Below are 22,636 nucleotides of genomic sequence, written 5' to 3' on the forward strand. Positions count from 1 at the left end.
GGAGATTAACATGGATTCAACGTTTATGAGAGAATGCGCTCAGGTGTCTCCACTCCAACTCATATATTAAAAACCCATTTAGACTGTATCTGCTGATGAATAATGAAATTCAACTTTCTTAGTAGATCATAAGCTAAAGTTATAAAAATCACAGGTACGTATTTCTAATACTTTAGCATCCAACAGTCTATTTTCCTCTAACGCATCCACAGCTGGACTGCCCATTTATTCCATTGGGCATTTCCCTTGTGGGGGTAGCCCTATAAAGACTAGGTTTTGAAGCAGATCGCCACTGTTGGCAGTTCTGCCACTTTCTCCAGCTCCTCCAGGTACTTACAGCACCTACAGGAAAGAGAGCGAGGAGTGAGAGAGAAAAGGTGTGAGAGAGATGAGAGAGAAGGAAAGAGGGGGATTGGCTTAAACTGTTTTATCAGGGCTGCTTTGGTTTCCAATCTGACCCTGTACACATCATTCCCCTCCAGATTTCTACATTTAAATAATTGTTAATACCTGCTACCCTGAGTGATTGCCATTGGATAGACAAGTTGCAAGCACTCTTCCTACCACCTTTTGTGTGTTTGCTTTACCACTTAAGTGGCAAAGGTAAGCCCAGATGTGGGTCCTGTACTCACTGTGCCAGTGGAACTAAGCTACATCCGACTGAAGGGCCCCAAGCAGGGTGAAAGTTGCCTTGGGTTGTTTGTGTTCTAGTTCATGGAGGATCTGGTTTGGCAGTACAGGCTGGACTGTTCCTAATGGAGCAGGATCAAGGCGCATTTGCACATGCCTTGTCCAAATTGAGGTGGCATGGTGGGCAAAAGAATGAAGGGTTGGAATGCAAACTTGAGCGAATGTCAGTGCTTAGACAAATCGCAAGCATTTCTCCCATCACTATTTGTGTGCCAGACGTACACCAAGCCAATCCTGGAAACGTAGGGGTCTATTCACAAATTGCATATTGTAGTACGTTTAGGAGTACTAAAATCAGACTACTAACAGTACTAAATGAAATTCATAAACTTATGTGCAGGGGCTCCACCGCTACTGTGTCTATCTTTTCTGTGCAGAGATCTCTCCCTCGAATGTGGAGTCTTTGTACATGTAAGAATACGTTTTAGTAGTAAATGTGTGTAAACGCACCCTGTGGCCATTCTAAGTTGAGAGATTAAGTCCCCTTGAATCCTAAGGGTCCCTAGGGTCAAACTAGCCCACTAGGTACCGCCAATAAGCACCACAGAACTGCAATGCAGAGAGGTGTAAAAAGAGGTGTAAAAAGGGGCGTGGTGTCTGAACACCTGTCTGCAACGCAGCTCCCTTGCGCATACTGGAGATACCTGTTGGGCTATTTGGCCATCAGGGACACTCAGTATTGAAAGAGAATTAATTCCCCAACTTAAAATGCATCACAGGGCTTGTTTGCACAGTGGTGAAGGAAGGGGCGTGGCCTGAGGTGACATGTCTGCAAACACGCCCTGTGGCGTGTTTTAAGTTGAGGGATTAACACCCCTTGAATACTGATGGTCCCTGGGGTGCAACTAGCCCACCAGCTACCTCCAGTAGGCACCACAGAGCTGCGTTGCAGAGAGGTGTAAAAAGGGGCATGGCCTCAGAACACCTCTCTGCAACGCAGCACCCTGGCGCATCCTGGAGGTTCCTGGTGGGCTAGTTAGCCCTCAGGGACCCCCAGTATTCAAGGGGAATTCGTTCCCCCTCTACAAATGCGCCAGGGGGTGCGTTTGCTGAGTGATGAAAGGAGGGGGCGTGGCCTCTGGCGCGACGCTGGTCTTTTTTAAAAATGATTTTTTAAATAGGACAGCCTTTCTATTTTTTTTTTCACTTGGCTTCAAGTGGCCGGGGAGGGAGGGCCACGTGGCCCCCCTCCCCGGCCACTCTTAGCCACGAGGACCCCATGATCTGGGGCTGGCCATCTCCGTTGGGGACCGTGGGGTGATTGGGACCCCAATCCCCCCACGGCCCAGCCGGCTCCCCGCATCCTGCAGGAGCCGGCATTGCTTTTCCACATGCGGAACTGCTAACATGCTGCTCCCCATGTGGAAAAGCAATCTGCTTTGCTTTATTGAAGCGAGAACAGGTTTCCCTGCTTTTGCTTTAATGAAGAAAAGCCGTTTGCAATGGCAGGACAGGAGCCGCGAGGCTCCCGCCCTGTCATTGCAAACTACAGTGTCCCGGGGGGTGGGCACGCTGGGACACTGCAGGAGCCGGGGCTGGGGGGTCCGTCACAGACCCCCCATTTTGAATCTTTAGTGCCCAGGGAGGTGGCGGTCCCCGGGGAATGTGGGGGTGCTTGAGTCCCCCCAACACAGGGTATTTATTTATTAAAAAAAAGCCCCAGGGTGGCGGTCCCCGGGGCTGCTATGTACCCCCTGCAATGTCAATAAAGTCAAGCCCCAGGGGTTGTTGCGGTCCCTGAGGCTCGGTGGGCAAAATGGTAGGGCCTGGTATGCAGATGTGCCTTTGCTATGTTTGGTGAAAATCCCTCCAGTAGTTCTTTAGAAAATTGAATTTGAAAATTTTCAAATGGCATTTTCTATGGGACCTTTAGACACGGCTACAGTCCGAACGACTGAACGGAATTACACCAAACTTGGCAAAATGGTAGGGACAGATATGCAGTAGTGCCTTTTCTATATTTGGTGAAAATCCCTCCAGTAGTTGTTGAGAAATTGAATTTGAGCAAATTATATATCTATATGCGCTCAACATTCTATTGGGAATAACTTTGGCGCCGATTGAAGAATCTGTGTGTAATTTTCCAGAATTTTGACCAGCTCCGCACCGCTCCTTCCCTGAAAGTTTCGGGGGATTCGTCAAGCGGGGGCCGAAAGGGGGGTCCCAAAACGTTTTTTCCCCATGTTAAATTCCATAGGGACCTTTAGACACGGCTACACGGAATTACACCAAACTTGGCAAAATGCTAGGGCCTGGTATGCAGATGTGCCTTTGCTATGTTTGGTGAAAATTCCTCCAGTAGTTCTTGAGAAAATTGAATTTGAAAATTTTCAAATGACATTTTCTATGGGACCTTTAGACACGGCAACAGCCCGAATGGCTGAAAAGAATTACACCAAACTTGGCAAAATGGTAGGGACAGGTGTGCAGTAGTGCCTTTTCTATATTTGGTGAAAATCCCTCCAGTAGTTGTTGAGAAAATTGAATTTGAGCAAATTATATATCTATATGCGCTCACCGTACGCGCACCGTACGCGTATGGTACGCGAACCGTACGTGCACGTGTGCGTACCCTTACATGCGCGAGCAAGTTTCTGATTGGCTGGCAGTCGACTGTCAACATTCCAAACTGTCCAAACCAGGAAGTGTTGGCCACCATCTTGTTTTTCAGGAGAACTGAGGCACAAGAGAGCCCAAAACAAGAGTGGAAAACACAAAAAGGGGGCAGGGTAGAGACCCCCCAACCCTCTAGCCCTTCTCAGGGGGTCCCAAAAGGACCCCCAAGGTCAAAGAATTTTTTTTTTTTTTAAATCGCGGGGTACTCGCACCGTACGCGTGCGGTAAGCGTACCGTGCGCGTACCCTGCGATTTTTGGGGATTTTTTCTCTCCTGAGAAACAAGATGGCTGCTCAGGTGGTCCCAGAAGGATAATAACATATATAAATGTTATCCGCTAATTGAATTAGCATTTACAAAACCTTTGAAATTTATTGAAAAAAAATATAGGTTTCACGCCTGATATAGTTTGGAATTAGCACTTAAAAAACCTTGCAAATTCACTGAAAAAGCCATAGGTTTCAGGCCTTATATAGTTAGGAATTAGGATTTAAAAAACCTTGCAAATTCACTTAAAAAACCTATGGTTTTTTAAGTGAATTTGCAAGGTTTTTAAAATGCTAATTCCTAACTATATAAGGCCTGAAACCTATGGTTTTTTAAGTGAATATATATACATATATATATATACCTATATATATATAAATATATATATATATATTTATATATATTGTCTACACTTAAAAAGCATATATAAAAATACTGTACGTTAATATTTAACACAAAAATAATTTACTAATTTTCTTAAAAGGTTAAAGACACATTTTAAACTTTACCTATATTTTAACTTAGGGAGAACCCTGTCCAGTGGCTTAAATGGGTGTGAACAAACTTCCACGACATTCCCAGCCATTCGGACCGAACCCTCTGCCCGAGGGAATTATTTTAAGATGTTGCATTGCAAAAAAAAACCTTTTTGTTTATACAAGTCGAACTTAAACAGGCCTAGAGCTGTTGGAATAGTGTCCCTAGTGTCAAATTTGGACGAAGTTATTCGCAGTGAAACAAAATCGACTTTACCATAACTGCTGTGTGTTGTAATTGTTATTAGCTCTAAAGAAATGATATTAAAGTAAGTTTAATGCGAAAATAGAAATCATTGCCAAACGCTTCTTTTCTTGTTTTCACACAAGTGAGCTGTCTAATTCATTCTTAAGGAACACATACAAAGTAAGATATTTTGCGTGAAACATAAGTGCGACTGAAGAGAAAAGATTGCCGAGAATATTACTCAGCCAAAAATAAACATTTTCCTCGAGTACTACTAAATAGGTGTGAAGAGATCAGTTTTTTAACATTAATACATTACATTTTAATTCTGTAATGTGGCCAGCAGAGGGCATGGTTGTTACACAATAGAAAATCATATAGAGTTAAAGAAAAGTCTAACAACATACAATACCGCGCAAAATATATCTTAAAATTACATTGGTTGTATTAGCAAATAAAAGATTTTGCAATTGGGGTTACATATGTAAATAACTTAAGGAAGCGTTTACAGGACAGCCATGTTGAAGCTCACCTTGGTTATTATTATCTCGAATTGGTATATACGGGCACATGCATCATTGTCAATTGCATTCGCAAACGGTGCGAATCGCAATTTTCGGCCGTTTGCGAATGCAATTGACAAAATTGGGATGCATCATGTTTTTCGCAAATTTAGAAATCGCAATCATGTTGCGATTTCTAAAATTGCGATTGCATTTAAGAAATCGCAATTTAAGATTTCTTAAATGCAATGCATGAACATTTAAAATTTGCGAATTCGCAAATAGGGAGAGCTAAATTACCATGAAGTTGACCTTCATGGTAATTTGCGAAAACTTTCAAAAATGCAGAAAAGTGCATTTTTGAAAGTTTCATTTTACACACACACTTAAAGTTATATTTCAGAGGTGCAGGGGGGGGACCTTTTGGACCCCCCCTGCACCCTTGAAATTTGCGATTCGCAAATTGCTAATCGCAAATTGAAAATGACTTCCCATTCATTCCTATGGGCGTCTAGGCCCATAGGAATCAATGGGAAGGAATTCCTTAATTGCGATTCGCAAATTGTGAATCGTAATTAAGGAATTTTAAGAAATCGCAAAAAAATTGCGAATTCTTAATGCATAGCCTTTTGCAATTTCTTAATTGCGATTCCTTAATTTTCGCAATTAAGAAATCGCAAACGGCAACAATGATGCATGTGGCCGATAGTGAGGCTCTGTAAGACCGCAAGGATTGGGCCAGTACTGTATATATCCACAAGAACAACTCTGTTTGCTGTTCATTAATTAACCAATGTTCCCTTATAGATAGCTCATCAGGCTCTGTAGTTTGTTTCTGTACCTCTTTCACAAATGCAACTGTTGGTTGTTTCTTAATACACAATACATATCTTAAATAATCATATATTTAACAGCAAGCAATATTGAATGACACAATGGTATAGATGCATCAAAGGAAAAAACGGTCTCAGAATCTGCCCCTTTGCCACCAGTATTGCATATGCATCATCCCAAATGCAGAAATCGCAATTTAAGAAATCGCAAAATTGCGATTACTTAAATTGCGATTGCATTTAAGGAATCTCAAACTGAGATTCCTTAAATGCAATGCATCAAAGTAAAAAAATCAGCGATTTTAGCGAAATTACCATGAAGTTGAACTTCATGGTAATTTGCAAAAACTTTGAAAAATGCATTAAAGTGCATTTTTCAAAGTTCCATTTTACACACACACATGCCCTTGGGGCATGTGTGTGTGCAAGATGTTCTCATATGCAGATTTCAGGGGTGCAAGAGGGTGTCCTTTTGACACCCTGGCACTCTTGAAATTGCATTCTAAATTTGCTATTCTCTAATTGAGAATGTCTTCCCATTCATTCCTATGGGCCTCTAGGCCCATAGGAATGAATGGGGAGGTATTCCTTAATTTCGACTCGCAATTTGCGAGTCGCAATTAAGGAATGTTTAGAAATCGCTAGTATTTTTGCGATTTCTACATGCATAGCCTTTTGCTATTCCTTATTAGCGAATCCTTATTTTTCGCTAATAAGGAATCGCAAATGGCATTGTTGATGCATCTATACCAATGTTTGTTAAATATGCAAACATTTTTTAATCACCTAAAAATAAACTGCAATGGAGGAGTGTGGCTTGGACGAGGATAAAGATGGCAGCGTGAGCCTGCAGCTGTGCTTCACAGGAAAGATTCCACCCGAAAATCAACACCTACGCACCCCAAATTGAGATCAAAATTACAGGAATGACAATGCACTGAGGTGGTGCATCTGGAGATACCATTGGCTTGGCCCCAATCTCCATTTTGAGCTCTGATGTTGGTCTTGACCGGTAGCAGCCGATGCAGGTAAGCACAGTGGGGTAAGGTGGGTGGGGTTGAAAGTGACAAACGACGGGATAAGGAATGTAAAATAAATAAATGAACCCACTTACCATGCGCTTGCTGCATCACCAAGTGGACGATGCAGGGAGTGCAAGGTAAGTGGTTTTATTTATCACCTGCGCCCAATCATTTGTAAACCACTCCGCAACCAGTATGTGGAAATAATTATTGCATTCATGAGGAAACATAACCCCAAACAGTGGAAAGGCAACAAGGTCTTCGTCTCATAGGACTACTATAAGTCCACGGTTGACACCAGGAAGGGCTTCCTGGCACTGTGACACAAGAGGTGACAATACCAGGGTCCTCGCACGTTTTTATTGATCACCTCACATTTCTGAAATTCTTAGACGGGAAAGAAGACAAGAAAGGAGATACAGATATGAATACATCATCACACAAAACAGGGTTCGCTAGGAGCATTGTTCACCAAAAATAGCACTAAACAACCTTGCTTGATGTACCTTTCCCCATCTGATCATCGCCGCAACTCTAATCCTTAGTTGTCACCAGTGGTCGAAGTGGAGGAAAAAAAGTAGGGGAATTGTGGGTGGAGAATCCGAGGGCGGGGATAATCCAAGGATTGGATCAGTGGGCGGAGTCAGAGGTGTGGCCAGAATGTGCCAAACATCCAATTTTTTTGTATTTTTTGGCATTTCACCGGCCAGTTACAGCTTATTGTGTTATTTAATTCAACCAATGGATACACTTGATTATTTAGGGTTTAATAGGAGTTATTGACATTTAAATACATTCACAAAGTGGGATATATTTCCAATCACACAATGTCCCAAATACGCTTAAAAGTGGATTCACAAGCCATTTGTCTCCAAGCCATGCAGTTTCTCTCATTAGCACTTTTCCTCCCTTCTTCCACAAGAGCAGTTCAAACATGAATAGCAAAATATCCTAGATTGCAAATGTTTTCTATATGCCGTATGTGCCACATAATATATCATCCACTGCATAATCTTACAGTTTTAACTAATAATTTTTGTAGCTCAAACGGATAAAAAGTTACTAAAAAACGCGACGAGTTGCTGCAAAGTGGACGGCCCTTTGCAAAGGTTAACTGAACACCTTTGTCACTGTTGAATTTGTATGTTATACTGATACTAATGAGGCTAAATCTTTGCAGAGACTTAACATGTGTAAAAATGTCTAAATAATAAAGTATAAGAAAATATACTGCATTACACTGCAGCCTTTTTTTTGTTGCATAATTTAGTCAAGATTGTGGCATCATTTTGTCCCCCACTGCTGCATAGTTCCAGTGGCTCCAGAGCAGGTAGCACATGTTAAAAGTGCTTGTACATGTAGCAGAGAGATTGTGAAGTTTGCAATCTTAGTTTGGTGTGCATGCAAATCCTGCATTGCCGATCCTTGGTTAGTTGCAGCTACTACTGCTGAAACAAGGCCAATGGAGGTACCATTGGTTGAAGCGGACTGGCCTTGATGGCAGGGCCAGCTTTAGTGCTGGTGAAGCCCTGTGCAACAATGTTAATTGGTGCCCCAATGATCACCTACGCCTCAGAATCCCCTACTACAACCCTTTAACAGTCCCCCTCAAGTCTCCATAACCACAATCGTTCTCAGATGCATTTAATTTGATTTAAAGCGCCACTAATACCAGTGTACGGTGTCAGAGCACTTTACATCGCACACACTACACAGAGACAATCATTTATACGTATGCAAATCACTGTATAGGAAATGTTACATAAGACAAAGGACTACAAGGTGCAGAAGCCACATGACAACCATACTAGTAGGCAGTATAGTTTAATAGCTCACTGTTCTATGTTAGGATTTTAACTTATAAACTGTAAGTAACAAAATAATCTCTCTGACGAAAGCAGTAACCTACTAACCTAGTTAACATTATGTGCACTTTGTGATTTGCATGGCACATGTTCTTTGCAGCAGGCACATTAACCCTCTGTGCTACCTTTCCAGGAGTCAACCCTTCCACTAGACAAAACTCCGATCTCCCTCTAGGAAGAACATTAATCACTGAAGTTATCATGACATTTTTATTGTTGCTGAAAATTGCTGGAGGCCAGGAAGGAGGCAGCAAGTTTTTTTTAAACCATAATATACTTGCAAACACTACGCACCCACCCGAAATAGGTACCCAGTGCACTCACACGTTCGCACCGCCCTAACCTGCTCAAGGTTCATTTGAACTCAATGACAGAGTCACAGTGACTGGATCACTGTTGCTCTAGGGTGTGCTGCTTCGTAGGCCTTCCCGCAAGACTGGAGATGAACTTCAGTATGAATTGTGGTGAACGGGCCTTCAAGGTTAACCCACAATTGACATCATTAGGGTACACCTGCTTGTGCTAAGACATCAGGCCTTCTACGGTCTAGTGGAGCCTTCTAAGGTCTAGCATGGGAATATGCTCCCTCAGTAGAGTGGTCTGGTGGCCCGATCTTGAAGGCTGAACCCGGTTCCCCAGTTCCAAATGCGACAACCCTAGCCATAGTTCCACATCCTCTCCCCCACTGAACACCATACTGCCCCACTGAGAGAAACTCACACTGCCTTCAGCTACAACCTAATTGTGCCCATTATAAATACTTGCATGTGGCTCAATTCAAATTATGCACTTGATAAGAGTAATATGCTGCCTAAAAAATAAGTAAAAGCAAACATTCATCGGAATGCAAGATTAAGTAAAGTAATGTGAAATGTGAGCAGAAACAACACGGTTACCTTAACGATCTCTCATTCACTATTCAGAAATCAGCGAGTGGTTTTACCTGAAAAGTTAAGGACATGACTACAGGGCCTTGAAGGGAACCGTTTCAATGTCCATTGCTTATATCCTTACAAAATATAAGCAGTATGATTTAACAAGACCACATCCATAAACACAGAGCCATGGTGCACATTTTGTTTTCCACTCCACCCATCAAACAGGTATTGAAATACATCCAGGAAAACAAAAGTAGTGCTTCACTGCATAGTCTGTAAAGTGAGGCTGATGTGTTTGGATGTGAATAAAACCAATCTGGCCACTTTGCAACCACTCTGGCTTGCTTTATTTAGTTATGTATTTATTTTTCATATTTAAAACCTTTTATTTCTCTCCATCCCGAGGCTGCACTTTGGAATAGAAAAATGTCAGAAAAATGTCAGAAAAATGGCATTTCCCTCAAGAGTGTTTCTCTTTTTTGGATCCATTTCACAAGGAAGCAACTAAATGTAAGAAGGAAAGAGATGTTGTGAACCATTTCTTCAAGTCAGGGTTTTCAGTAAATGAGGAGCATGACAGAAAGAGAGGGAATAATAGGAAGAGAGGATGGGGCATTTGCCAGCACAGAAAAGAAGAGGACATTGTCCGGTCTTCTCTGGGGAGTAAGAAAGAGACAGAGTCCTTTTCCTTCTCTGCCATCCCCGAACGTCCACGAAGCAAGTCAAGCCTTATCTGAATGCCTTTGCTATTTGTGCCATCCTGGGACACAGTTTTGAAAAGAAAAAGTAGGGGAACAGAATCTTTTTTATTTTTTATTTATATCCTCATTCGCCCTCTCCTCGCACCGAATTTTCACGATACCTCCCTTGGCTACTCATCTCATCTGTTAGCTTTGCTCTTAGGAGGAGGTTTACCACCTTAACCGGTCTTCCTTGAGACTTCAACCAACCAAGATTTGGAGAAAGCTTAATCATAGGACTTCACACACCTTTATGTCTACAACCCAACCCTTCACCCAAAACGTAACAGAAAGGGAGTCCAAAATCTATATCTTTTTTTATGCCGATCCACAATATCCAACTTGGCAATAGCTCTCATTGATCTTAACCAATTCAGATCTGTTGGGCGTCTGCAGAAACCCACATTTTACATATCTCTCTCCGAGCCAGTAGTGTGGCATAAAACACAAGTTTTGCATTGTCATCCGAGCCCTTACCTTGTAAATCCAATCTTCCTGTCATGACAAGTTCAGGGCTTACCTTAATCTGCTGGCCCAGAGCTGATGACAAACATGTACTTACAGCCTCCCAAAATTCTTTTATCGCAGGGCAGGTCACAAAGTTATGTAGGTCGTCCACATTAGGACTCTTGCATTTAGGACACACCACCATTCCACCAGCCTTAAACTTCGCAAGTTTTCTGGGAGACCAGTATGCCCTGTGGAGGGTGAACAAGTGATTTCTCCTTAAATTTGCAGGTTTAACCACTTTGTACAGTATCAACATTGTTACTTGCAATTGGTCTTCTGAAGCAATCTCTGGCAAGCACTCTCCCCACAGGGTCTCCGGCAGCGTAAAATGAGCCGTCCTCCAACTCCACTATTGACCAGTACCACAACGCGACTTCTTTTTTAATCTGCAAATCCAACCCCAACTTCTCTTCAAAGTCATTGTGATGACCAATTAGATTTTCCTTACCCGCCGCCCAGCTTTGGATCTGCAAATATTTAAACCTGGAACATTTCTGGCCCCACTCCTGCTCACAATACCCCCATAGAGCTAGGGTGCCCTCCAAAAACAGATCTTCCCACCTCTGCAGACCATCCACTCTCATTGCCTTTACCAACGAATCCTTGGTCCAGAGGGGGGCTCCTGGCTATCCCAAATCGGGGCCATAGAACTGTAGTATGGGATTTTCGCTGCCCTCCTGATTTTAAACCAGGCCGTCGCTAGGTCTTTCAACACTCTTAATCTAATTTTTTTAAGTACTTTGGGTCGGCAAATTTGTACATAAAACCATGTTGCTTCACATTCTCCATTCTAAGCAGCACAGACAACAGTTTCCCTATAACTGAACTTCCCAGCGTACCCAACAACATTCTGCAATTCTTCAACAAAAAAGCCCATGAATAGATCTGAAAGTCCGGGGCCGCCAGCCCTCCCTTCAAAAGTTTTCTCCTAATCTTTTTCCATGACAGGCGGGACCCTCTCGACGCCCAAATGAATGACCCTATCTCGCTCCTCAGCCTTATGAGCCAGTCCTTCTCAAATAAAAGCGTCAGTGAATCAAACAAAAGAATTATCTTAGGTAGAACCATCATTTTCACCAGATTGACTCGACCATACAGTGTTAACGGGAGATACACCCACCCTCCAGAGCACCAAAGATCTCCTTCCTAACTCTAACAAAGTTGACTGATCGATCTAACTTATGGTCCAGCACTGTGTTAAAATCACCTGCCAAAATAATTTTACCCGGACAACCTAACGCTTCCCTGGCCAATTCATCTAAACGCCCAACATCATCTTGATTTGGACCATAGTATCCAATAATATTATACAACTGACCTTTTATCCTAAGACTCACAATCAACCATCTACCCTTAACATCAGCCACCTCACCCTCAACTAAACAGTCTACCCCTTGTCTGACCAAAACTGCAATTCCTTTAGTGACTGCCAGTTGTGGAGTATAAAATGCATGAATCAGCCAGCGCTGTGACAAAAAAAATTGCTTGTTCTCCGCCCCAGTTAAATGCGTCTCTTGCAAAATCATAATATGAGCTGAGGAGTCTCTCAAATATTTCAAAATTAGGTCCCTCCTTGACTTTACTCGTAGACCATTCACATTCCATGACAAAAGTGTTAACTCTGACAAACTACCCCCTTTCATAACACACCCAGTGACTAATCTCAAACCGCCTAGCGGTGAGAGAGCATTGTTCACATTTTCCCCCTCTACCCACCCCTCCACCACCCCGCCCCCTACCCTTCTGCTCCCCTGCACCCTCCCTCCTCCCGGGAAAACCCAACCAACTTTCCTATGGCCCTACCTTGGCCCTTCGGGTACCTACTACGGATGGTGGACAATTCTTATAACCTATACTCACGACTTTAAAAAGATATACTTCTGTGCGGCATACTTTCTATTAGTTTATCACATTAGCCTACCTTAACTACCTGTACTGCATACACTCACTTTGACACTGCTCAAGGAAGCCATACACATCTTCAACAAACCGAAACGTGTGCATTTTATTCTTCCACATAACTTTTGAGAAAGCCGGGAATTTCAGCTGCACCGTGGCTCCTTAAAGGCTCAATCCCTTTGCCTAACTCCTACTGCCTGTTCGCAGTTACAATTGACAGGTCTGACCTTACCTCCCCTTTACCTCCATCCACCATTATAGCACTTTTTTCAGGGCGGCCTCCAAAATTTTTTCCTTTAAATTATATGTCAGAAAATGTATCAAAATTCTCCTGGGTTTAGAGCGGTTTGGGTTCAACCTAAAGGGATCACGATGTATCCTCTGAATATCCTTTGCCATCTGCTCCTCAGTTTCTTCTAGCTCCAATTCTTTCTTTAACAGCTGTACCACATACCCTTTTAAATCAGATCCTTCTTTCCCCTCTGGCAGCTTCAAATTTTTTTAATTATTTCTGCATTGCATATTTTCCAATCTTTCTAGCCGTTCCTCATGCTCCCTATCCCTGAACCTGACGTTTTCCAGTTCTTTGCTATTCTCCAACACTTTTCCCTTGATCTCTTTAACCTCCAGTTCCAACGCCACCGTACACAGGTTCAGCTCCTCAAATTTAGCTTCCAGTAAGCTGCAAGCCTCTCTGATCCCTTCCTGATTTGCCTTAGATTCCTCAAAACCCTTATGCATGTCTATATCCAACTTCTTTAAAAGTGCAATAACCGAAACAACCAAATCTTCCTGCTCTGAGGGACTCTTCAATACTCTCTCTTCACTGCCTGATACACCCTTACTTCCCAGAGTTCCAGGGGGTGGGAAGGTTTCATCACCCAAGCCCAAATGCTCTATGCTACCTTCCAGACTCTCCCCCTGGTCTGCCTTATTCACAGTGGTTTGGTTCTCCTCCTCCATATCCGTCTCGAGGACTTGGTATCTGTTAGGACTCAAATGGCTTGACCAGTCTGACAGGTTAATTTCTGCCGGGGCGCCCTGTTGATCACAAACCCCCCCTTCTATCCGACTTTTCTGTCTGCCCTTGGGTGTTTCTAAAGCAGCTGGAGCGGCAGGGAAAGACTCTCTCTGCAAAATCAAAGTTCTGGGCAGGGTTTTAAAGAAGGAAGTAAGGGAGGGGATGATATTTACCTTCTGGTCTAGAATACTCGCCTTACCAGACTTGCTAGCCTTATTGCCTTGCTTGATGTATCTTTTAATGGTATTCTTAGGCTTAAGCTTAGTTCCTGTATTTCCTATACTTTCCTTACTATCTTCCGCCTGTACCTGTGCCTTGGTACTCCAAACCCCAATTTCTTTAGTCTATGGACTGACTGAATTGGCTAAATTTACTAATCCTCCTCCTCCCCCCTGCCTGCGCTCATTAAAATATATCTTGTAGCCTCTTTTTATATATAGTTTTCCCGATTTTGTTTGCAGCCAAACTGTCTATGCCTCCTCTGCCCTCTTTACCTCCCCTGCTGCTATCTGAAACACGGGCCCCGGAAGGGTGCTGGTCGCAGGCTTTCCCAACTTCCTCCTCTTTAGCTCCCCCTCTACCCCTGCATGGAGCCCCTACAGCACGAAACAGGATCCTCGAGGCAGCTCGCCTGCCTCTCCCTACCTCTGCTGCTGCTCTGCTCCAAAGCTCGCTCCCCGCCAGTGACTCTGACTCCGCCTCCGCCTTCCCCAGTGAGCTTGCCCCGCTCCCAGCCGCCATACACTGCCTGCATGCAACGCTACACAGCGCAGTCTCAAACTACTCAGAAATATCTTGCAGACCACACAAGTCAGGTAAGACCTGCCCGCCTATCCTTCCGCCACGATTTTTTGCCGTGCAGAAGCACCGCTTCTCCTAGCACGCCACCACCGTCTTGAACAGCCGCGACCGGCAAACTAGCTGGCCGCCATGTTTCCCCCCCTCGGTTTTGGTGGAATGTTAGGGGCTCGGAACGGAATCTTTTTAATAAAAGTAGTAGGGGCATGATGTGCCCTTCTGATCCCGCCCACTTCGACCACTGGCTGTCACAGTGACTCTTAAACTGCAAGGCTTCCTCATCTTGCCATTAGCAACTCTCTCCCTAAAAACCTGGTGCAAGTCTTCAAACATGCGATCGCCGCACATGTATTTTCCTTATATAGTGTGTCGTTGAACCAATTTATGACATTCCCTTATAGCAAATGATCCTAAGCTTGAGTTCTTTACCAAACTGTATGTGATTTTTAACCCCTCGTCATAATATTTGTATGGTTTGCCAATCTGATAATTAGGAATGTCTGACATAATATCGACAGACAGAATATCGAAATACAAAAATATCGGAACAAAAATATCGACATCAAAAATATCGGAATCATATCTTCATAAAGGTAAGTACAAAAATATCGAAAAAATAATATCGTAGTACAAAAATATCGGAATTAAAAATATCGTTTTTTTAAATGTATTAATAATAATGTAAAAATAATTTTAAAATACATATAATTTTACAAATATTAAATAAAAATATTAAAACAAAATTAAAACTAATACATATACATTTAAAATAAATAAAACACTTAATAATGTAATGTAATTTTTTTTTTAATGTTATTTAATTGATTTAATGTAATATTTTTTTGTTTTTACCCTGTACGCCTGTACCCCAAAAACCCAAAACTGACCCTGAACCCTAAAAATATCCCTGTACCCCAAAAACCCAAAACTGACCCTGAACCCTAAAAATACCCCTTTACCCAAAAACTGAAAACTGACCCTGAACCCTAAAAATACCCCTTTACCCAAAAACTGAAAACTGACCCTGAACCCTAAAAATACCCCTTTACCCATGAACTGAAAACTGACCCTTATCCCTAAAAATACCCCTTTACCCAAAAACTGAAAACTGACCCTGAACCCTAAACATACCCCTTTACCCAAAAACTAAAAACTGACCCTGAACCCTAAAAATACCCCTTTACCCAAAAACTGAAAACTGACCCAGAACCCTAAAAATACCCCTTTACCCAAGAACTGAAAACTGACCCTGAACCCTAAAAATACCCCTTTACCCAAAAACTGAAAACTGACCCTGAACCCTAAAAATACTCCTTTACCCAAAATTAAATAATATTATTTAATTACCAATTAATTATTAATTAACAATAACAATAAAGTAAATATATTAGCACATTAGCTGTAATTAATTTAATTTAATAATTAATATTATTTTTCCCAAGTAATTAATTAAGAATAACAAAAAATTATATATAAAAAAATTACTATAATTAATGTAATTAACTCATTAATATTAATTAATTACCAACTAATTAATAATAAAAAATATGTACAAAAATATATTCATTAATTAACTAATTAATATAAATTAATTACCAATTAATTATTAATTAAAATATGTACAAACATATATTAATTAATTAATTATTATTAAATTACTTCCCACCTTATTCCACTATAAACCCATAACCCGCTACAGAACATATTTATCAATTAATCAATTAATTAAAATTAATTAACCCTTATTTCTCAATTAATTAATTAATAATTCCTACTAATTATTAATTAATTTAACATAATTAAATTACTTCCCACCCTATTCCCCTATAAACCCACAACCCGCTACAGTAGTAAAAGACAATATTTAATTAAATTACATTAAAAATAAATAATAAAACATAATAAATACAATATAATATACACTAAATGTATTTAAAAATTTATATTAGTAACATCGAAGTTATTTATTTCGATATTATTGACATCGATATTTAAAACTTCGATATTACTGATATCATACTAATATCGATATTAAGACTGTCGATATTACTTACCTTCGATATTTTGTCCCATCGATATTTAAACTTCGATATTATTGTATATCGATATTTAAAACTCGATATTTTGTCTGTGTACCGATAATTAGATATCTGTCTTATATCCAGATTTTACCTCCACGTACTTCATGCTTTATTTAGGTTTCAAATACATCTCATGCTACTTTCATGCAGTATATTTAGAATACATTTAGACTACAGTCTTTAGTGGTGGCCATTTTTGGTCCCTCCACAACCTGTTAATCATTTGTTAGGTATATGACGACCACACCTTTCTATGTTCAGTTTATGCAACCACTATACAATTTTCCAATAGAGGGTATCACTACTAAACACAATTATCACCAAGCAAGATCATCAGTTCACACTATGCATAAAGCAGGTAACCATGTCAGCGCTATGGACATGAAGGCATACAGTCTTACTGTTTAATATTGATCTCTCATTTCCATGGAGGAGAGTTCTCCTGTTGCCATTCCTTCTGGATATTTTGAGGGGTATGAGGTTGTTCCTACAGGATGGGGCTGGCAGTATGTGCCATTTTTCGGAATACTGTTTAACTGTATGGCATTTTTCTGTTTATCTTCTTTTTATTTCAATGCTAGGGAGAAACTGTATCTATGGTCTAATGCGAGTGAGTATCCTCTTCTCAACACAAAGATACTTACATTACGATCAGGGTACAGTGTCTAACTGTAAGCAAAATTATGAAGGCCCATCCAATACTACTCTGCTTCCAATCCCAGATTCTTTATCAAACTATAGTCGACACACAAGGGCTTTTGTATTAAACGACCTACAGTTACTCAGTCATAACTGTCTGAGCAAACCACTGGTGCCTACCACAAATAACCCTCCACAGAATATTAAGAGAATGTCCCTAAATGTGAAAGGGATCAGCCACCCAATTAAATAAAGAAAGTCCTTGAATATTTATATAAAGTCCATGTGGATGTAATTCTTCAAGAAACCAAGATCGACACTACACACATCACTTCTCTTCATAATTACCAATTTTCAGATGCAGCATGCTCCGCTGCCGTTGGTAAAAAAAAAACAGCGTCATAACCCTGATGTTTTTTGTTACCCAACTCAATGGTACTCATTTTATCAACCTCAGAAGGAGGAAAGTCTGAGTGGACCCTCCAGGATTGAACCTGTGACTATTAAGTCAAACATAGGCTGACAGTGGATACATTAATCCACTAAGCCACCAGACCCAGCAACATGGTCACACAATCATCTTTCCCACAAACCGCTTAAATCCTTGGTGTGTAGCTCTTTCATATGAACAAGAGACTATGTTTGCATACAAGAAGACTAAAAATAAAATATCTAATTCAAAATTTAGATACATCAAGAATCTTTTAAATCTTTGTTGCAAAATGTTATTAGAATCACGTTCATACAAGTCCGTCTTTAAAAAAAAGGCTCAATAGTTTGGAATGTGTAGAAACATGCAGAAAGATTCTAACTTTTCTATAATTATCTAAGGAGTAAATAAATAAACATATTGCAATACATTTCTTGTTTTTGCTGGCCACTGTGCAGCTACAAAAGCAAAGCAGAAGAAAGAAAAGCCATGTTTTATTTTCATCCTTTTAAGAACTGCTTTAATAATGCTCTGTTGCCTGACTTGCCCTTCCCTTGACTGCTAGCTCTGGAGGAAAGCACTATCACACCAGAACACAACTGTAATAAGGTATTACAGTTGAACAGCTATATAATTTCTTTATAATAGATGACTGGCTACGTCATGAGTTGCCTATTATAAAGACATTTGAAATGGGACATGGTCCCTGTGTCCTGAAAATGAATTAAAAAATATATGGAGGAAGGGTGAGTACACACCTGACCCCCCAGGAGCATGGGCTGGCCACAACATGGACAAGATGTTGTGGCAGCCATTACCGGACTCAGGAAATTGTCCCTGTTGAAATGCATTGTAGTGGAAGCCTGTGTTTGAGGATCGAAAAACAGGAATACATATGTAGGGTAATAGCAGATTTTAGACTCATTGTACATTGTTTGTTGGTGGTACCAAACTAATTTTAGAAATCTTGGTGTAGTCTAAGGTTATCATACCCTTTGAAAAATGCTGATGATGTACTGGGATTTGATGAACCACGTTTGAGAGAAAATGGGTTCCCCTCATGATTCTATCATGGAGGTTATAGAAAGTGCTCCAGAAGCTAAAATGATAGCACACTTTCTATAAGCTCACACTATCTTCCTCAGCCATGTGAGGACAGACAGTGCTATTCTGATTAAAACACATAATTCCAACAACAGCACAGCCTGTCAGTTGATTCCCCAATGTTCCACTGAAGCTTCACTACAGTGGTAAAATGAACAACTAGAGTACTAACATTCTAATTAATGAGAAAAGTTTGGCACAACTGAGCATCACCTTGATGGAATTAAAGCTGTAAAGCTGAAAGCATTTCCTTAAGAACTGAACTAAACGAAGGGGGTCATTTTGTCATGCAAATTATGGTCAGTGCACTCGAATAATAAAAAGAGGACACGTTTTCTATGAATTCTCAAATATCTTCATCATTAATGTCAGAAGAAAGACTGGGGTGCTGAGTCAACTATTTACTTTCAATGCCAGCGGTCAGTTGATTCCCCAGTGCTCTACAGCAGATTCATCACATTGTTATAATGAACAACTATTGCACTAAAATGCTATCTTTCTATCTATCTATCTATCTATCTATCTATCTATCTATCTATCTATCTATCTATCTATCTATCTATCTATCTATCTATCTATCTATCTATCTATCTATCTATCTATTTTATTTAAAATAAACATATTTTCACTAAGACTTTTAAAGTTTAATAAGCTTTTTACATTTTCTCAATACGTTGCCATAGGAAGATCTCTACACCATGGAAAAGATTTTCCTATGGTAAAGTATTGGGAAAAATACAGATGTTTATTAAACGTGTAAAAAAGATTGAAATATTTTTATATTAAATATTAACGTAAATCAATTTTGTATATTTATTTTAAATGTAGTACTAAATAAAACTAATGCTACTGCACTACTAACTTAAGTTTGAATTAAGTATTTAATTAATTTTATTATATAAATTTAATAAAACTATTTTCCTGAAGTTTAAAGTTAAAATAATTCCTTCTTCACCTAAACTAAACAGAAATATTTTCTGTTTTTCAAGTAATTCAATTCTATTTTAGGATCAATTTTGTTTTATTGTATTATGGTAAAGAACTTAATCAACATAAATACAAAGCTCCCTCACTTACAACCCAAAGGCTGGCAGCTTGGGAAATGCATAGATAATAATCTACTTAACAACCCCACCTCTGCCCACCTTCCTTCCCCCAGGCCCTCAATGACAAACTCCAGTCAGGTTTAGCACTCTCAACAGGCTCTGCATGATCAGGCAATTTATTTTAGTCCTGATGATGATCCTTTACCCCAGATAGGATCGAAACGCCGTCGACTGTTTTTGTAGTAACACAATAATTTAAATTGTAATGTGCAAACTACGGGGGTCATTAGGATGGCGGACGGACCTGCGTACGTCCGCCACCCCCGAGGTAGAGGGACCGTCCGCATGGGCAGCGGCAGTCCCTCCATGCAAATTAGGATGTGACTGCCACCCTGGCGGTCACATCCCGTTAACATTGCGGCGGGTGCTGCTTCAAGCGGCGCCCGCCGCAATGTTAAAAATGCATGCATTGCATTTGCATGCACAAAGCGGCAGGCACCGCGCGGTGCCTGCCGCTTTGTGCATGCAAATGCAGGGGGGTACCACAGGTACCCCCATGTGCACCCCCACCCCCCTTCACCCTGGGGGCCCGCAAGGGACCCCCAGAAGCAAAGGTCCACATGCTTTATCACGGCAGAAAAACCGCAGCGGAATAGCATGTCTACACACACATGCTTCCTAATTTGGCTGACGGTGTCTTGCAGACACCGCCACCAATAGCCCTCCAAAACCCGCGGATCAGCGGTGGACAGACCTGCCATCCGCCGCTGGTCCCACCTCAATCCCACCGCCATCCTAATCTGGCGGTGGGTGTTTTATGTGGCCACGGTGGTGAATCCGCATCCTACGGGCCGGCGGGGGCTTCCCCCGGCCCGGAGGATGCGGATTCACCGCCATCCTAATGAGGCCCTACATGAGGTCACCTTACTGTAATTGTTCTGACTAATGTTAGCGCCTCCTTCTTTTGAATTGCCTGTAAAACTTTCCTTTCCCCTGTTCGTATTTTATGTTACTTGTACTGGATACAGGACTGTATCCCACTTTGTATTTGTTTGCTTTAATATCTTTTTGTCACCTTACATTGATTAAATCAGTGTCCGGCTGGACACATGCTTCCTTATAGAACAGACCGTTGTCTATAATTGTATATTTTGTTTAACTACCGTATATCAAGGACCACTGTTGCTTTATATACTATACCCCAGGTCCTTGATTACCTTTAGGGTTCCCTTGTTTCTTGAAACTTTATAGCTTACATAGGCACTCAGATTCAGTTAGCCCATATTCACTTAGTAGAGTGTTGAAGGGTATTATACTTGCTGAATATAATAGATGTCCAACACTGTATTAAGCAATAGATGACACTGGAAGGTAGACCTAGGAGTGACATTATTGGTATTGATATTGATATTGTTTGTAGAATGCGCAAATGATCAAGGGCGTCTTCACGGTGGCTCCTGCTAGATGTTCAGCTGTGAAACTAATAGGGCACCATGGACAAGATAAGCCAAGTTTTAAGTTGTTTCCTAAAACAGGTAAGATTAGACTAGGCTTTGAGATGCCAAGGCAATTTGTTCCAGAGTTTATAATTGGAAGGAACAAAGCTTCTGCTGCCCCAAGATGCCCAGCTGATCGGAGCACTCTACTATGTATGTACCATTTGAATTTCTTCCTAAGGTACTCAGGGTCTATATCGTGAAGGTATGTGTGAGCCGTACATAGTTCCTTGAAGGCTACTTGCTGTAGTTTATTGTAAATAAAAGAATGCAGAAGTATTTCGGTTTCCATTGTACACCGTAGGCCTGTAACATAAGTGTTGGAGAGATGAGTTGAAGGCAGGCTTAGAATGTTGAGTTCTGACTTACAGGCAGTGGAATAAAGACATGTAAAATTACTCTCAGTGTGTGGCGCATAGTTATTGGCGAGTGAGATAGGGGATATGAAGCCTGTACACTGAATGCCCCCTTGCAAAGAGTTTACCGGGGTCCGTGGACCGGCAAACTGCTCATGCATGTCACATGTGCTGCAGTTGAAATGCAGAATTGGCACTGGCACCGGAGGAGCCTGAGCACAAAGCCAGCCTGCATAAAATGCTTAAATATAAAGAAGGCAACATTGAAATTCTACGTGTTGGCGGCCAGGAACTGAATGAAATGGCTGCGAATAAAATTGTGCCATTACACAAATTAATACCATTTGCTATACGGAGTAAGAACGCTGAAGACGGATGCAACCAGGTTACGAAAGAAGTGCACAGTCACAGTTTAGTACAAGTCAAATTGAAATTCATGTGCTACAAAGCAAAGATTAACCAGGTGTTTGTGAAGAAACATTTAAGCACAAAGCCGACCAATGTTATCTGCTTTCATGGACTTGTAGTGCACAAAGACCGAAACCATTAACAAATCATCATGCCACTGCGTGCTTCAGAATCGCCCCAGGTGGAGGGTCGGAGGGCTTGCGCTTGTGGAGCTCTCCCTAGACAAAGTGGCCCACCACCAAAGCTGACGGATAGGGGCCCAGAACAACTCCTTAGACAGCCATTAGACAAAGGGCTCCGATGGAGAGCCAAGGCGAGATCCAAGCTCCAAAAGTAATTAAGGCTGACCCTGAAGCCAGCACATAATGAGCTGCTAGAGAAATTCTGTATGATCAAGTTCCACAGGAAGCTCCTGAGAGGTCACTACTGCACACCAATGTATATATGGCTGCTGCATTCGTGAAATGGCAAACTGCATTTGATAGTGCCAAAAACTAAATATTGGCAGCAGATGGGTTGCATGAATAGACACTCTTGAAGATTCCGTAGATGCAATAGATAAAAAGGATGATTAAAAAGATCCCAAAGTAACTGATGAACATGACTGGTTAAGAGGTGAAAGAAACCATGAAAAAGATGCCTCACGAAGGTGAAGTGACTTACAATCAAATCAAAACAGTCTTGAATTTCAAATTTAATCCAGTGCTAAAT

This window comes from Lissotriton vulgaris, chromosome 7 (genome assembly GCF_964263255.1).
Source record: "Lissotriton vulgaris chromosome 7, aLisVul1.2, whole genome shotgun sequence".
Lineage (NCBI taxonomy): Eukaryota > Metazoa > Chordata > Amphibia > Caudata > Salamandridae > Lissotriton > Lissotriton vulgaris.